This window comes from Sminthopsis crassicaudata, chromosome 2 (assembly GCF_048593235.1).
Source record: "Sminthopsis crassicaudata isolate SCR6 chromosome 2, ASM4859323v1, whole genome shotgun sequence".
Classification (NCBI taxonomy): domain Eukaryota; kingdom Metazoa; phylum Chordata; class Mammalia; order Dasyuromorphia; family Dasyuridae; genus Sminthopsis; species Sminthopsis crassicaudata.
Genome location: NC_133618.1, coordinates 568246276 through 568264041, shown reverse-complemented (window position 1 = coordinate 568264041; position 17766 = coordinate 568246276). Strand labels below are relative to the sequence as shown.

The window sequence follows — 17766 nt, the reverse complement described above, 5'->3', positions numbered from 1 at the left end:
ATTATATTTTTAACACTTTGTAATTTACAAAATGCTTTCCCATACATTTTTTCATTTTTTTCATTGCAACATCAATAGGATTATTTTAGCAATGAGGAAACTGAGGTGCACCAGTTTACAAAGCTACTAAATGGCAGAGTTTGTAGTAAAACTCATACATTCTGAATTCTAGTGGTACTACTTCAGCTCCTTCTGCTGCCTGTCATCTGTCAATACAACAAGCTAGATTAGTGTAAAATATTATAAAACAGAGAGATAATTTTTACCTATTGGCATTAAACAAAGAAACCTGGAACAAGAAGTAATGTTCTTTAAATGGAGAAAAAATTTACGTGAGTATTTTTGTATTTGTTAACATACTGGAGTTAATAGATATGTGTAGGAGGTGCTGAAAAGAAATTCAATTTGTAGTGATTTTTTCCCAATTAAGATTAGCACAGAAAAATGTCTGGAGTGGGAGGCAAAGTCTGCTGTTCCAAAGAAGGGTTTTAAAGGTGGAGGTGGGGAGACTGAAGAAAGTTGAAATGTAAATATTACTTAGTAGGAGATGAGCTAAGAGAGTGACTGAAGTGTGTCACCGTAGACCAGAGATCATCTACTGATTAGCAAAAAGACAGTATCTGTCAACGTAAAAGTTTATCTTAATTAGCATAGAAAAAACATAACATAACTAAAAAAGATAATTTTGCCTGGGACTCTAAATTCACAGTGTCTGTGAAAGGAAAGCATTGCTTTGCTCTAGATGATCTGGTAGAAAATTAAAATTCTGCATTATGAAGAGCTTCTGGCTTTTTCTGCAGGAGAGTCCTCAGCATCCAATTAGAGTCTTGTCTAGGTACACTGGCCAGCATATTGTAATTGTAGAATAGCTTCTCTCAGGCTTTGTCTAAAAGCAGAGGCAGAATCATTTAAAGAACTATTCCACTAGTAACTCATGACTAGAGCAACTAAAGTACAGCCCATCTATAAAGGTCAACTTGGTCATTCAAGACTCAGTGAAACTAGTACTCCTATCTGCCGAAGAGTTGACAGAATAGAGCTGATGGGGGCAACCAAAGGCAGTAAGTAACATAGGGAGAAGGGAGAGGCAGGCAAAGATTCCATAACAACTCTGCCTCTATTCACAAAAATAGCTTCAAATGATCATTGACTGGAGCACAATCATGGCAAGACCCCTGAATCAGAGAGTGATAGAGAAAAGAGATGGGGGTGTGGATAAAGAATTGAGACTTCTTTATATAAAGTAAATTCACTCCAAAATATGAGGACCAAGAACTAAGATATAGACCTGTGAGAATGCAACTAAGATATAGATCTGTGAGAATGTAATTGCTCTGTGAACTTTGTGACCTGGCTCAAGCTAACAGTGGATAACAATTCTGGGAACTAGTCCTTCTGGAACTGCTTATGTTGGAAGAGACATGGCTACTCTCTTCCTGCATGTCTACAACAGTCTGTTTCCTTGCTCCAACTCATAAACCTTTCACGTAAACATTTGATGAATTGACTTGTCTTGAATTCTAAATCACGTAACTGCTATGTGTGCAGAAGTCTATTGTTAAATCAGTTAGCCAAATGCCTTCTTTGTTTAAAGTCCTATATAAGCTAGCAAGCCCTAAGTCTCCTCGAGCTTCACTCACAGAGAAGACGATCTGCCTGAGATGTGTCCATTCGAGACTCCATGGCTGCCCTGGAGCTCCCAACCATCTATGAGACAAGAGTTGGTGCTCCTTCGAATTGGTGATGTTTTCTTTATCTTTTTTTTTTTTTTTACTGTCCTTATTATATTATTAATCCTATCTTTAATATTTTGTGTTATTTGTTGTATTGGATATTATTGTAAGCAATCTATTCCCTGTATTGTGTGATTAAATTTTACTTTTACTATTGTGTGAGAGAGTCATTTATAGGAGCGAATCCGAACTATATATATATATATATTAAAATCACAAAACAGGGTGGAAAAACAGACAGACAGACAAAGGCAGAGAGAGAGGAAGGGAAGGGCAGGCAGTCACAGAGATAGAGAGAAACAGAAACAGGGAGGGAGAAAGAGAGAGAAGAAAGGGAGGGGGGGAAAAGAGAGAGAGGTTGGTGGAATTCTAGTTAGGCACCAGAAAATATGGAAGCATACATGATCCTACAATTTATAATTTCTCTTGCAACTTGCTTGGTTGAATTGTCACTGAATAAGTCAGGGCAGTGTAGATGTATTAATAATGATAACAATAACAATAATTACATACATTTACTGAATCTATTCTAGTTTAAAAAACACTTTATACATTGCTATATTTGAATTTCCCAACAATGGTCACAAAGAGTTGGATAAAACTGAAAATTTTAACAACAAAAGATTTCATATATACATATATGTATATATGTGTGTGTGTATGTGTGTGTGTGTGTGTGTATATATATATATATATATATATATATATATATATATATATATATATATATATATATATATATATATATATATATATCTCCTTACACATACATATATATGTATGTGAAACTTTAAGATTCACAAAGTCCTATATCTATGCAAAGTTATTTTGATTGTTACAACACCATGTGAGTTTACTATTACTATTCCTTTGTTATAGATGGGGAAACTGACAGTGAAAGAGTCTAAAGACTTTCCTGGGGTCTAGTCTTCTTGATTGTACATCAAACTTTCTATTCACTATGTCACCTAGCTGTCTCAACACCACAAAGGAAACCTAAGTATTATTATCTCTATTTTGTAAATGTTTAAACTAAATCTCAGAGAGGGAGTTTAATTACTGTCAATCAAGAGGCTTCTTACTACCAGGACCTTATCTAAAGGAATTTCTAACACCAGAAGGTATTAGAAACCAGACCCAACCAGTAACCAAATTTGCATTCCAAATGCAGAGTATAGTGGGTCTTGGGATGAGACAAAGGAATTAGAGTAGAATATGAGTTAAACTAAGATTCTAGGGATAGAGTCACTGGGTATTTGTCAACCAAGAAGCCTGATCCAATCTTTCTTTTTATCTTATTTTGTAAATAGAACAAAAGAATGTCACCCCATATCTCAGGATAGTTGAGGGTGGCAGCCCCAGTCAAATGGCACAACTTCCCCTATTCTATGGCCATCAAACTCCTACTTCCTCCTCTATAATCTCTGTGATTCAGAGTTACCATCTGCCTAAATGAATTTGTTCTCCTTCTACTACAACCCACCTTCTAACCCCCTCTACCTCAGTCCTAATCTCCCAAATCCCTTTGCTGATCTGCCATTCTCTCCTTCCACTGTGCTCTAAAACAGTTGTTCTAATCAAAACAAATTTTTTGATCTCACATCTTCATCTCACACTCTTTCTATCTTCTTACATTCACATAATTTAAGTTTTTCCCAGAAGACATTGCATCCCTGGTAATTCTCTCAATTGGTTGTACCCTGATACATTTGATTATAGTGGTAGCATAGACATAATCCTTAATAATAATTTCAAATTCAAGCTGAGAGACAAACTATGGGACCCTGAGAAAACCATTTAACCTCTGTCTCAGTTTCCTCATACATAAAATATTGATGATAATAATAATAATATCTATTTCCTAGGGATGTTGGGAGAACAAAATGAGATAATATTTATAAGGTACTTTACAAACTTTAAAGAACTGTATAAATGCTAATTATTGTTACTTTTAATATTATTGTTATTATCATGATTGTCATTTCTAGGCTATCTCTCTCCCATAATTATTCAGCACCTTTTCATCTTTTTCAGCTTACTATGTGTAAGAGGCTCTGGACCTGAACCTCCTGGGGGATAGTTGAGAGGCCTTTGTGTCAGGACCCGCCCGAACCCAGATCTGTCACCATGGCAACTGCCCCGGTAGGATCTGGGTGGGTGCAGGGGAGGCACAGTAAGGATTGGCTCCGCCTTCGGGGAGGAATCAGGGAGGAGTCCAAACTCTAAAGGGGAAATATGCAAAAAAGATAAATGGGCTATAAAAGAACGAGCACGGAAGGGCTGGGGAGACACGGCAGACTTGTAACTCCAATAAACATCACTATGTTCTATCCACCTCGGCTCTCTGTCTGGTGATTCCCTCCTCCCGTCTCCAGGAGGAGGGCCGGAGACGTCCGAAGCCCCGTCGGGGAAGCTGGAAGAGGCAGTCACTGTTGAGGTTTCCTGTGAAAGGTCCTGGCCCCTAACAACTATGCATGTATATATGTGTATGTGCATATACATATATATATATGAAATATAGATATGTTGAAAATGTGTCTATATATAAATGCTCAAGGCAATTCATGAGATGTAGCAAGGATCTGGAGGTTATATATACACACACATATATATATATATATATATATATATATATATATATATATATATACATATTTGTGTATGTGTGTATATACATATACACATAAATATGAATGTATATGTATGTGTTAGGATTACTAGGTGAGAACTCAGGTTGTCTGGACAGTGACAAGGTGAGAATTCAGGTTGACTTGACAGTTCTCTGGCTCAGACCTTTGGTTCGGGCCTTTAAAGGAAATTTACACCTTAGGAATTCTAGGAGGAGCAAGCTCATTGGTTGAAGTAATGTTTCCCAGAAGCCCTTGTGTTATCCCACACTCATTCTCTGGGAGGATAAAAGAAGGGCAGCATTGGTTCTGAGAGAATCCACTCTGGGATAAAGTCTTGATGCCAGGCAGGCTGAAAGGAGACCAGTCTGATTTGAGAAAGGACAAGAGTTGGAGGAGATTCAGAGCTCCCAAGAAACCTGCACAAAGAGGAAAAGATTTTACAGATCTCCTCCTAGAGAAGGATTATAATTGAGCAGACGACCAGACACTCACAATTCAAGAACATTACATGTATGTATATAAAATCCCTAACCATTCTTACCTCTATAATCTGAAAGTCTAAAATTCCCCGATTTCATCTTCTTTTCTTTCCATCCATCCTTTTGCCTCACTTCAATACCCTAAAACCTATTATTCTTCCTATCTAGAACCTGTAGTCACTGCACCTTCCCTGCTCTCCCCCATCTAATACCCCTATCTAATATTAGAACTAAACTCTTTTCATAATATTGACTTATACCTTATTACTTTTACTACATGCTGTTTTCTTCTATTTTTTCTATCTACCTACTCACTTCTTTCCAGTTTATTTTACTAGATCATCATTCATCTCCTCTACACAGTGTTGATTTTCTTTAGGTCATGTCATTCTCTCCTCCCCACCCCCTGTCTCTGAATCAGAAACCTGTAATACAGAAGATAAAAGATGTCTTTATAAAAGCCAGAACACAAAAGATCAAAAGATTGAAAATTCAATGTTAGATGATACCAAGAAGCCAACAGGAAGGCTCTTCAGCTATTTTACTAGGAATGCTGCTTATTGGAAGAAAAATGCTTTGCTTGGAGATGATTGCTGGAAAAAGGCTGAGTCAGCTAAGAGAACTGACTAAAGCAAGATAGTTTCTGCAATTGCTGAAAGCCATCTGGAGAAGAAGCTAGGACAGTGCCTTAAACCCAAATCACTCTGGTTTTGTTTGATTAACAACAGGTCCCAAGCCCAGCCCCAGATTGATTTTTTTTTTTTTTTAAACTAGGTGCAAGAAACCATTCTCTGTCTCATTTCTTACCTATCCATAATCACTGGGTGGGAAATTGCCTCCGTGAAACACGGGAAACCTCACCCGGCCCGGACACGGAAAGGATTGACAGATTGATAGCTCTTTCTCGATTCTGTGCTAAAGACCTTAAAAACCTTAAACCCTAAAAAGGCCATGGTCTCTTTTTTTTAATTAATTTTATAATTATAACATTTTTTGACAGTACATATGCATAGATAATTTTTTTAACAACATTATCCCTTGTACTCCTTCTGTTCCGAATGTTTCCCCTCCTTCCCTCCAGCCCTTCCCCCTAGATGGCAGGCATTACCATACATATTAAATTTGTTATAGTATATCCTAGGTACAATATATATGTGCAGAACCAAATTTTGTTGTTGTTGTTGTTGTTGCAAAGGAAGAATTGGATTCGGAAGGTAAAAAGAACCTGGGGAGAAAAAAAAAAATGCTAACAGTTTACATTCATTTCCCAGTGTTCCTTTTCTGGATGTAGCTGATTCTGTCCATCATTGATCAATTGGAATTGGATTAGCTCTTCTCTATGTTGAAGATATCCACTTCCATCAGCATACATCCTCATACAGTATCATTGTTGAAGTGTATAATGATCTCCTAGTTCTGCTCATTTCACTCAGCATCAGTTGATATAAGTCTCTCCAAGCCTCTCTGTATTCATCTTGTTGGTCATTTCTTACAGAACAAAAATATTCCATAACATTCATATACCATAATTTACGCAACCATTCTCCAATTGATGGACATCCATTCATTTTCCAGTTTCTAGCCACTACAAAAAGGGCTGCCACAAACATTTTGGCACATACAGGTCCCTTTCCCTTCTTTAGTGTTTCTTTGGGATATAAGCCCAGTAATAACACTGCTGGATCAAAGGGTATGCACTAGTTTGATATTTCTTTTTCTGAAATGGGACTATTTAGACTATTTACTTCTCCCTCTGTTAATCTGTGCAAGCCATATTTTTGAAGGTATTCTTCCATTTCATGTAAGTTATCGAATTTATTGGCATAAAGTTGAGCAAAGTAGCTCCTAACTATTTTTCTAACTTCCTCTTCGTTAGTGGTGAATTCTCCCTTTTCATTTTTAAGACTAACAATTTGCTTTTCCTCTTTCCTTTTTTTAATCAGATTTACTAAGGGTTTGTCTATTTTGTTGGTTTTTTCATAGAACCAACTCTTAGTTTTATTGTTTAATTCAATAGTTTTTTTACTTTCAATTTTATTAATCTCACCTTTTATTTTTAGAATTTCAAGTTTCATGTTTGCCTGGGGGGTTTTAATTTGTTCCTTTTCTAGCATTTTTAATTGTAAGCCCAATTCGTTGACCCTCTCTCTATTTTATGCAAGTAGGCCTCTAGAAATATAAAACTTCCCCTTATTACTGCTTTGGCTGTATCCCACACATTTTGGTATGATGTCTCATTATTGTCATTTTCTTGGGCAAGTTATTAATTAAGTCCATGATTTGCTGTTTTACCCAATCATTCTTTAGTATAAGATTATTTTGTTTCCAATTATTTTTTGGTCTATTTTCCCCTGGCTTTTTATTGAATGTAATTTTCATTGCATTGTGGTCTGAAAAGGATGCATTTACTATTTCTGTCTTACTGCATTTGATTTTGAGGTTTTTATGTCCTAATATATGATCAATTTTTGTATAGGTTTCATGGACTGTTGAGAAGAAAGTGTTTTCTGTCTCCATTTATCTATCGCCAAAGATCTATCATATCAAACTTTTCTAATATTCTATTTACCTCTTTGACTTCTTTCTTATTTATTTTGTGGTTTGATTTATCTAATTCTGAGAGTGCAAGGTTGAGATCTCCCACTATTATAGTTTTGCTGTCTATTTCTTTTGCAGCTCTCTTAATTTCTCTTTTAAGAATTTAGATGCTGCACCACTTGGTGCATATATGTTTAATATTGATACTGCTTCATTATCTATGTTAGCCTTTAGCAGGACATAATGCCCTTCCTTATCTCTTTTAATTAGATCAATTTTTATTTTTGCTTGATCTGAGATGAGGATGGCTACCCCTGCTTTTTTGGCTTCACCTGAAGCATAGCAGATTCTGCTCCACCATTTTACTTTTATTATGAATGTATTACTCTGCTTCAGGTGTGTTTCCTGTAAACAACATATAGTAGGATTCTGGCTTTTAATCCAGTCTGCTAACTTCTTCCTCTATATGGGGGAGTTTATCCCATTCACATTTATGGTTAGAATGACTAATTCTATATTGCTTGCCATCCTGTTAACCCCTGCTTATGCTTTTCTCCTTTACTTTCCTCTTACCCCCCTCCCCAGTATTAAACTTGTGAACACCACTTGTTTTCACAGCCCTCCCTTTTTAGTATCCCTCCCCCCCCCTTTATCTCACAATTTCTATATTCCCTTCCCCTTAGCTTACTCCTTCCCTCTCACTTTTCAATGAAGTGGAAGAAGTTTCACCATCAATTGAATATGCCTATTGATATATACTATGTTCATCCTCCTCCTTTCTTTCTCTCAGATATAATAGGTTACCTTTGCCTCTTAATGAGATGTAGTACCACCACTTTACCCTTTTTTATGATATAATTTCCTTTCCACCTCTAGTTTCTAGGACAAATTATACATGTGTTCTTTACATATATTTATGACAAAAATATAGTTCTCAAGATTTCTTTTTACCTTTTTAGAAATCTCTTGAGTTCTGTATTTGAAGATCAAACATTTTGTTTAGATCTGGTTTTTTCATCAAGAATAGATGGAATTCATTTATTTTGTTAAATGTCCATCTTCTTCCCTGGAAAAGGATGCTCATTTTTGCTGAGTAAGTTATTCTTGACTGCATACCAAGTTCCTTAGCCTTTCAGAATATCATATTCCAGGCCCTTCGTTCCTTTAATGTGGATGCTGCTAGATCCTGGGTTATCCTTATTGTGGCTCCTCCATATCTGAATTGCTTTTTTCTAGCATATTCCAATATCTTTTCCTTTGTCTGATGGTTCCTGAACTTGGCCACTATATTTCTTGGCATTTTGATTTTAGGGTCCCTTTCAGTAAGTGATTGATGAATTTTTTTAATGTTTATTTTATCCTCTGTTTCCAAAATGTCTGGGCAGTTCTCTTTGATAATTTCCTGGAAAATAGTGTCCAGGTTCTTTTTTTCCTCACATTTTTCAGAGAATCCAATTATTCTCAGATTGTCTCTCCTGGATCTGTTTTCCATGTCTGTTGTCTTTCCACTAAGGTTCTTGACATTCTTTTCAATTGTTTCATTTTTCTGGTTTTGCTTGACTACTTCTTGGTTTCTCCTTGAATCATTCATTTCCACTTGCTCAATTCTAATTTTCAATGACGTATTTTCTTCACTCACTTTTTAAATATCCTTTTGTAATTGTCTAATTGAGTTTTTATCTTCTATGGAATTTTTTTCCATTTCATCAATTTTATTTTTTTAGAAAGCTGTTTTCTTTTTCCAACTCACTAATTTTATTTCTCAATGATTTGATTTTTTAATCCACTCTGGATGACTTCTCCAGACTCTCTTGCCAAGAAGGCCATGGTCTCCCACTGCATCCAGGACTATCTCCCCTCCTCAATCTTTATCTTGGCATTGAACCCAGATAGCTCTGGAAAGTGAGGCTGGTGATTTTGCACAGAAACTCTCACTTAAATCCAATTAATTTGCATGTCATGGTATCAGTTCCTTGATGTCATGGTCTTTTTTGAGAACAAATAATATGCAACATCAGCAAGAATGAATCATGTTTCTCTGGGTTTATTGCCCTCTATCACCATCCATAGCTTGAGAACAGAAAATCCTCTAAAGGCAGTGTTGCCATTTACTTCTCTCCCCCAGTTGAGAAAAGTAAAGACTATTTATAATACATTGAGATGACCCAATTGTCTTTTTCCTTAGAATATTTATTTTCAATAGTATTTTGTTTTAATAGTATTTTATTTTTCCCAAGAAGATCAAGAACATTTTTAGCATTCCTTTTCACAAGATTTTGAGTCTATTTTTCTCCTTCCCTCACTTCTCTAGCTTTCCCTCTTCCTAAAATGGTAGGCAATTTGATATAGATTATACATGTGCTATCGTGTAAAACATTTCCATATTAGTCACAGTTGTGGGGGGGGAAAGTAACAGATCAAAAGAAAAAACACATTGGGAAAAAAAAGTGAAAAAAAATCTGCCTTGATTTACATTCAGAATCCATTAGTTCTTTATCTGGATGTGGGTAGCATTTTTTCTTCTGATGTCCTTTGTACTTGTCTTACATCATTATTACTGAGAAAATCTGAATCATTCATAGTTGATTATAACACAATGTTGCTGATATTGTATTCAATGTTTCCCTGCTTCTGCTCATTTCACTTTGCATCAGTTCATACAAGTCTTTACAAGTTTTTCTGAAACTGTCATGCCTTATTGAACCAATTTTGCTTCAGCACCCTCCTTATCTTTTCTCTGTATGCCTCTGCTTCAAGTGTGTTTTTTGTAAAGAACATATTGTAGAATTCCAATTTTTGATCCACTCTGCAATCTGTTGCTGTCTTACAGATTTAATTCCATTTTAATTCACAACTATGATAATTAATAGTGTATTTCTCTTCACCCTATTTTTCCTTCTATTTTTTCCCCTTTCCCATCACAGTTTTCCTCCTTACCAGTGTTTTCCTTCTATTTTACCACTTTCCTAATTTGCCCTCTCCACCCTTTACTTAATCCTGTCCTCCTACTTTCCTCTGAGAATAAGATTCATTGCCCACCTTTTCATCTTCCTCTCCAATAAAATGTCTTTTGTGTCTTTCAAAGTGAAATAATTTATACCTTTTTACCTTTTCCTTCCTTCTAAATCATGTACTTCTCTTTCTCATTCCTTGATTTTTTTTCTTATTCCTTCAAATGTACTTTATACTTACACCTTCTGCCTATGTATATTCCTTCTAGTTGTAAATTAGTAATACAATTTTTAAAAATTACAAGAATCATCTTATTATGTACAGATGTTAACAATTTAGTTTTATTGAGCTCCTTAAATTTTCTTTCATTTTTATCTATTTATGCTTTTCTTAGATTTCGATTTTTAGAGACCAAATTTTTGGTTTAGCCATAGTTTTTTCCTTAAGAAAGCTTGAACTCCTATTTCAATGAATAACCTAGATAGAGTAAGCTTAATTTAGCCAACTAAGTGATTCTTGGTTGTAGTCCTAGCTCCTTTGCCTTCCAGAATATCATGTCACATAATCTCTGATCCTTTAATGTTATAGCTACCAAGTCATATATAATTCTGATTGTAACTTCCCAATATTTGAATTGTTTCTTTCTTGCCAGTTACAGTATTTTTTCTTTGGCCTGGTAGTTCTGAAATTTGGATATAATGTAACTTGGAGTTTTTATTTGGGAACCTCTTTCCTGAGGTGATAAAAGGATTCTTTCAATGTCTATTTTGCCCTCTGGTTCCAGGATACCCAGACAGTTTGCCTCAATAACTTCTTGAAAGATGTTTTCCAGGTCCTCCTTTTGATTTTGACTCTCGGGTAGTCCATTGATTCTGACATTGTTTCTCCTTCATCTATTTTCCAGATCACTTGTTTTTCTATGAGTTACTTCACATTTTCTTCTTTTTTATTTTTTTTTTAATTTGTTTGATTGATTCTTGATGTCTCATAGAGTCTTTAGCTTCTACTTGCTCTTTTCTGACTTTTAAAAAGTTGTTTTTCTTAGCTAGCTTTTGTACCTCCTTTTCCATTTATCCAATTGTACTTTTTAAACATTGTTTTCTTCGCTGGATGTTTGTGTCTCCTTTTGCAATTCTACATTATAAGCAGTTGTTTTCTTTTACCAAGCTATTGATTCTTCTTTTCTTAATTTTCTTACATCACTCATTTTTCCCTAATTTTTCTTCTATATCTCATATGATTTTGAAGCTACTTTTTGAGCTCTTCCATGAGTTCTTTCTGAGCTTAAGAGTACTTTTCATTTTTATCTGGAGTTTTACCCTTAAATATTTTAACATTGATGTTCTCTTCTGAGTGTGTCTTGATCTTTGTTGTGACCATTATAACTTTCTATAGTCAGATTACTTTTATTGTCTTTTGCTCATCTTTTCTGGGCTTTTTCCTTTCTTTTAAATTTGAGCTCTGTTCCCAGGATAGAAGGTACACTGTTTCAGGCTTCTTATGTCAATGGCTTCAAGCTCTGTCTACTTAATATGCTGTCCTGATATTGCCTTGTGGCCCAAGAGATTCCCTCTTTCTGGTGTTGCACTAAGGGCATGGTATGGGGATGACTGACTCTGTTGAAGGCTGTAAGGGTCTGGCAGATTGTCTAGTACTGAGTAGAATCCTAGTGATGGTGCCTAGCATGTGCTGAGGTCACTATATTGTTTCTGTGTTTCCTCAGGGTTGCACTGAAGTAGGGAATGATCTGGGTACTAGAGGATGCCTGTTTGCCCAGGGCCATGCTGAAATCATATTTCATTTCTCAGAGCTGTGGTTTTCCAGTTTTCCTGACTATCCTGAGTTATATGGGATATCCTGATGTTTACTTTTGCCTGCTCAGAGAAGCTCAGGATCTCCCAATGGTTTGCTAAGGTAGGGCTTGCTGTTGGCTTGCTGGCACACTGCCTGTTCTATACTTTGCTTTCCTTTTACCTGGCTGAGACAGATTTTTCTTGCCAATTTTCCAAGTTTCTTGGGCTAAAATATTGTTTCATCCTGTCTTTTTGCTATTTTTGCAGTTCCAGGATTATTTGGAAAGTGTTATTTTATGATTTTTTTTGGTAGGTGAATAAAGAAGAGTTACAACAATTCATTGCTTAATCTGCCATCTTGGCTCCCAGAAGTCAACCTGATGGTCTTGATGGAATCCAGTTATAAAGGAGATATTTTTCACTCAGAGAATGCAATGCTGCTATTTTTTCCCTTAAAAATGCATAACACTTCTCCTTCCTCTGCTGTGTGCTAAAAGAGCTTGACACTGCTTTAGCAGGCCAAATATACCAGAGAATTAGCTTTGCCCTTCAGGAGAGTTGTGAGAAGCAGAAAGGGAGAACCTAGCAGAGAAATATATTTATACATCAAGTGCACTGTTAGTTAATGTTATTCAAGACATCAAAGCCTGTAGTTTAAAATCATGAGTTGTCCTGAGCATCATGATTTTCATATTCATATGGCTCACTGTTGGGTTTCTATAAGTCTGTGCCCTCTTCTCTTCATGAACTCTGCATATTTGTGGAAGAATGTGATATAGATTTATAAGTAGATTGTGATAGGTATTTTGATTATTCTTCTATTACATTCTACTCAGTAAATGACATGATTATTCTTACTTTTCCCTTCTTGTTTAACAAACATTTTCTGTAGAGGGTAGGAACTCTGAAAAGGTATACTTGAATCAAGGATAGCAGGGTGCTTATATTTAAGCCTTGTGGTGGCCCTCCTGCCTTCATCACTTCTCCACTGAGACCAAGGACTGGGGCTGGTCCCAAGATACTCTAGAAAGCTAGTCCAGACATTACATTTTGGCACCTAAATGTGCCTAGAAACATAGGGCCTTGCAAAGCAGGGCACAAATCAGTTCGACTGATGCAATTGTAAGCTCAGTGGAGAAATGATAAAGGCAGAAGGGCCACCATGAGGCTGGTCAAAGGTGGAGTCCTGAGTCTTCTCTGTGTCTGTGGCTATGAATGAGAGGCTTCTGTGTCTGTGGCTGAGAGAGCCTTCAGTGCCTGAGACTCCATTAAAAACCTTAGTATGATTATATCACTACAATACACTGAGCATGTGCAACCATTACATCACCATATCATTAAGTATATATTTAGAGAACCATTACCTCACACTGTGCTTAACTATAACCACCTGCTATCTTTGATTCAAGTACACCTTTTCAGAGTTATGGCCTTGTTCATAGGAGAGAGACAGAGAAGACCCTTGAAACCAAGGAGAAGCCCCAAGAAACATCTTGTGGTTCCATCTCTGACAACATGTGCTGCTGAAAGAGCATGGCAGTTATGGCAATTGACTCATGAACATAAAAATTTATTGATAAGACTGTTGCAGGACTTTAAAACCAGTAGGAATCATAACACATAATAAGACTAATTATAATGGAAGGATAACAAGATGAGGAAAAGAGCAGAGGCTAGTGCAAAAGGAGAAAATTAGGGAGTTAAATGATTGAAGATCATTGTGCAGAGGAAGAATAAGGATTTATAACAGAAGGCAGAGGAGAGATGAAAAGCCAATAATTTATTGTCAAAGGGATTTGGAAATTCTTGAAAGTGGAGGTGGTACATTTGTGGCTGATGGCAAGATCAAAGATATGTCTATCTTTTCTGTCTGAGATGAGATGAAGGAAGAGGTCATAAGAAAGTGAATACATTGAAGAACTGAGTGGTTAAGGTGTTTGAGGAAGTGTCAATATCTATGTTGAAGTCTCCTATATGAGGGTAGGAGTCATGGAGGAAAGAAAAATTGTGAGCTATGTACTGCACTATTTGAGGAAGAAAGAGGAATAAGCTGGAAGTCTGTAGACAATAGTTACCATAGTAGCTGATTGGCAAGTAGATGTCAATAGCATGAAACTCAAAGAGTTTCTGAGTGATGGAAATAGGGGAAAAATTTTGAAGTAGCACCCTCATTCAAGCTCTCATCACTCTTTCCTAGGCTATTTCAATAAATTTTCAATTGTTCTCTCTCCAAAATCTTTTCCCAGGCACCTCTCTGATCCATCTTCCAAATGGTTGCCCATATACTTCTTCCTAAAGTACAAGTCTAACCATGTCTCTCTCTTGATCAAGAAGCTTTGGTGGTTCCCTATTTCCCCTAAAATAAAATATGAACTTTTCAGCTTTACATTTAAAGTAATTTACAAAATTGCCCTTGTTTGCTTTTTCAGATGCTTCACATTAATTCCCTTCATGCAGTCTATATTCCAGTCAGATTGTCTTAAGTGATGTTAATTGAACTCAATTTTCCATCTTTCATCTCTAAGATATTACATTGGCTGTCTCCTTTTTCCTTTGAAAACAATTAACTTCCTTAAAAGCTTAGTTAAGGTGTTACCTCCTTTAAATAAGAAGTTTTTCTTCTCTGTCAGGAAAGTGTGGGTAGGTGAAAGGTACATGGTTCCCCCACAGATCAGAGAATCAAGAGCTCTAGCACCTTTCTTGAACCATTTTTAATGTGTTTCTTTGAATTAATGAACAGGATCAAGTTGTCTTCTGGAAGATGTTGGTGGAAGAACGGAGGGAAAAAATTCCAAGAAATGAAATCCCTTATTAGAACTCAAGTCTTTTGGAAATCTACTATAGGGCTTGGGAAAATAGGATATGGAAGAGACCAGTATTTGAAAATCACAGATTCAAAGGGATTATTAGAGGGGGTAAAAGTCAGAGAACTTCTGGTTCAACCTGTACCAGTACAAAATTTCTGCCTGCAACATCTCTTGCCAGTGGTCACCCAACCTTTGCTTAAAAAAAAAAAAAAAAAAAAAAAAAAAAAAAACAGAAATGAGAAACCTAATCATTTCAGAGGTAGCTGATTCTACTTTTGAACAGCCTTAATCTTTAGGAATGTTTTCCTTACCTCAAGTCTAAATTTGTTTCACTGTAACATCAAGCCATTGCTCCTAATTTCATCCTCTGAAGCCAAGCAGAACAAATCTAATTTTTATTACTATGCTGATTATTGCAATGTTTAAAGACTGTCAGCATATTTAAATGTAATAAACATTCACTAAATGCTGGTCAAGTGAAACACAGAGCTGAGGAGAAGATAGAAAACAATATGATTTTTATCTTCTGAGAACTTGCACTTTACTTGGGGGAATATGACAACTATTCAAATAAGTATAACCCAAAGCAGACACTGAAAGGCAAGTGAAGAATTTAACAAAATTTTCTATACTATTAAAGATGGGAAAGTGCTATCATCTGGTGGGAGAAGGGATGGATCAGCATAGGTATCACTGAGGAAGTGACAAGTGAGCTGACTTGAAGGAAGATAGGAAATGCAACACTTGGAAATAAGGAAGTGGAGGGGTAGAGAAGAAAGTGGTATAAATGTAAAGTTAGCAACAACATGAACTACCAAAAGCAAAGGTCAAGTTAACAAGTTCAAGATATTCAAAAGATCTGAAGTTTTTTTCCAGGGGATTCCATTTCTCCTATTCTCTCTCTCATATTAGGTGGGAAAAATATATACCAAGCATGGTATGATGGGAGTGAGTTGAAGAAAACCTGCAGGAAAAGATCTTTAAAACGAGATGGATTTGATAACAAATGAAATATGCTTGTCTATTCTGTCTGAATCAGCCATTGCAATCAATTATGCAACAGTTTGCATAATTTTAACTATCTCTATTTAAAACAACTGATAGCAACATTGGAGTAGGAACCTTTTGAAGCCCAGATTGAACCTAATATTGGCTCAGTGTATGATATGGGTCTCAATTTTCCTGTCTATAAAATGGCCCTAGAGGGAATAGGATGGAAAAGTTGAACTAATTGTTATCTAAAGTCTATTCCAGGTTGCATAGTCTATGAATAAAATTCTGGTTCTGATTGTGTTCAGAGATGTCTTAATATTACTGTCCCAATTACTTTGTATCTGGTACTCAACAAACATTTATTAAATATCTACTATGTGCCAGACAGTAGGTATTGGAGATCCAAAGACAGAAGCAAAACAATCCCATGTATATATGTTGATTCATACAATAGCATGTAAGATACTAGAGGGCAGGGCAGGATCTATTTCATTTTTTTCTTTGTAGCCCCAAAATCTAGCAAAGTGCTCTGTACCCTATTTTGGGGGGGGGTCTGGAATGATATTTAATTGTCATAGACAGACAGAATGAGAGAGAGAAACATACAGAGACAGAGACAGAAGCAGAGAGAGAGAGACAGAAAGAGAGACAGAGAGAGAGAGAGACAGAGAGAGAGAGAGAGAGATGGAAGAAAGGAGGGAGGGAAGAAGAGAGAAAGGGAAGGAAGAAGAGAGGGAAAAGGATGAGGGAGAGAGAGAAAGAGAGAGAGAGGGAAAAGAAGGAGAGGGAGAAGGAGGAAGGGACTCACATGCAATACCAAGGTTATTTGTCTACCTTGATATCCCTCTAATGTGAGTAGCAGTATCAATTACTTATTGGCTGGAGGCCTGATGAACAAAAAAGTACTGCTTCTCTCTAAGGTTTTCTTCCTGTTTCCTAAAGAGAGGTAATATCATTTTTAGTTTTTTCTTCTCTTCTATTGATTCCTACTACTCCAAATGAACTACATTTCTTGCATTGATTTGCATAGAAATTTGCAAAATCCTCATCCTACATTATCTCATTAGTGATGCACAAATACTCAATGAGGGATTATCATTTCTCTTTTCCAGATAAGATTGGGAAAGATAAAGAAGGTACTTCCTTGAGCTAATCTAACTAGTTTATGGCAGAATAAAGATTTTAACTCAAGTTCCCCAACTCTTTAGTCCCATAATATCTCATTCTGAGTCAAATTTCTGCATCCTTTTTCCTACTGGATGTTTTGGAATTATTGTGGTTTCTCAGAACCCAAACAGAAACTAATAGTTTGGGTTTATGATGATGGATTGTTATTTTTTCTTAGTCATTCAGCAAATGATCACTCTTTAAGCACCTACTATATACCAGTCATTTTACTAAATGCTAAGATTTTTTTTTAAGACCAAAAAAAAAAAAAAAAAAGCTCCAACATTTTCAGAGCTAATGATATGGATCAGTGTAGCATACCTATACAATTAATGTAAATCTATGCAATTTAATTCTAGGAATTTGTTTTCATTTAAAGTTGCTACTGAAATGTCATTAGGGGAATGTTCACTTGGGAAAGGTATAACTTACAACCATTTAATTATCTGGGATACATAAAATGTTGAAATTGGAGGGGGAAAAAACTTTCAGCAACATTTGGTCCAGCCTACTTTTTCTACATATCAAGACCCAGAAAAAAAAAGGAAATGACTTGACTAAGATGATCAATGAGTGAATACTAATAGAATAAAGTCTAAAATTTAGTGCTCCAGAATCTGACCCAATGTGATTCAATTGTTTTACAATCTCTAAATAAGAGGCACAACAGAGAT

At 36.0% G+C, this 17766-nt stretch overlaps 2 long non-coding RNA genes across 4 annotated transcripts in view; one reads left to right on the top strand and one right to left on the bottom strand.

Moving 5' to 3' along the window:
* LOC141553723 (uncharacterized) overlaps positions 1 to 17766 on the bottom strand; it is a 94845-nt gene that overhangs the window by 21758 nt on the left and 55321 nt on the right. The window lies entirely within an intron of this gene.
* On the top strand, positions 1645 to 4067 carry LOC141553722 (uncharacterized). Its single transcript, XR_012485603.1, has 2 exons — positions 1645 to 1740; positions 3768 to 4067. It is a non-coding gene; the product is annotated as an uncharacterized LOC141553722 (long non-coding RNA).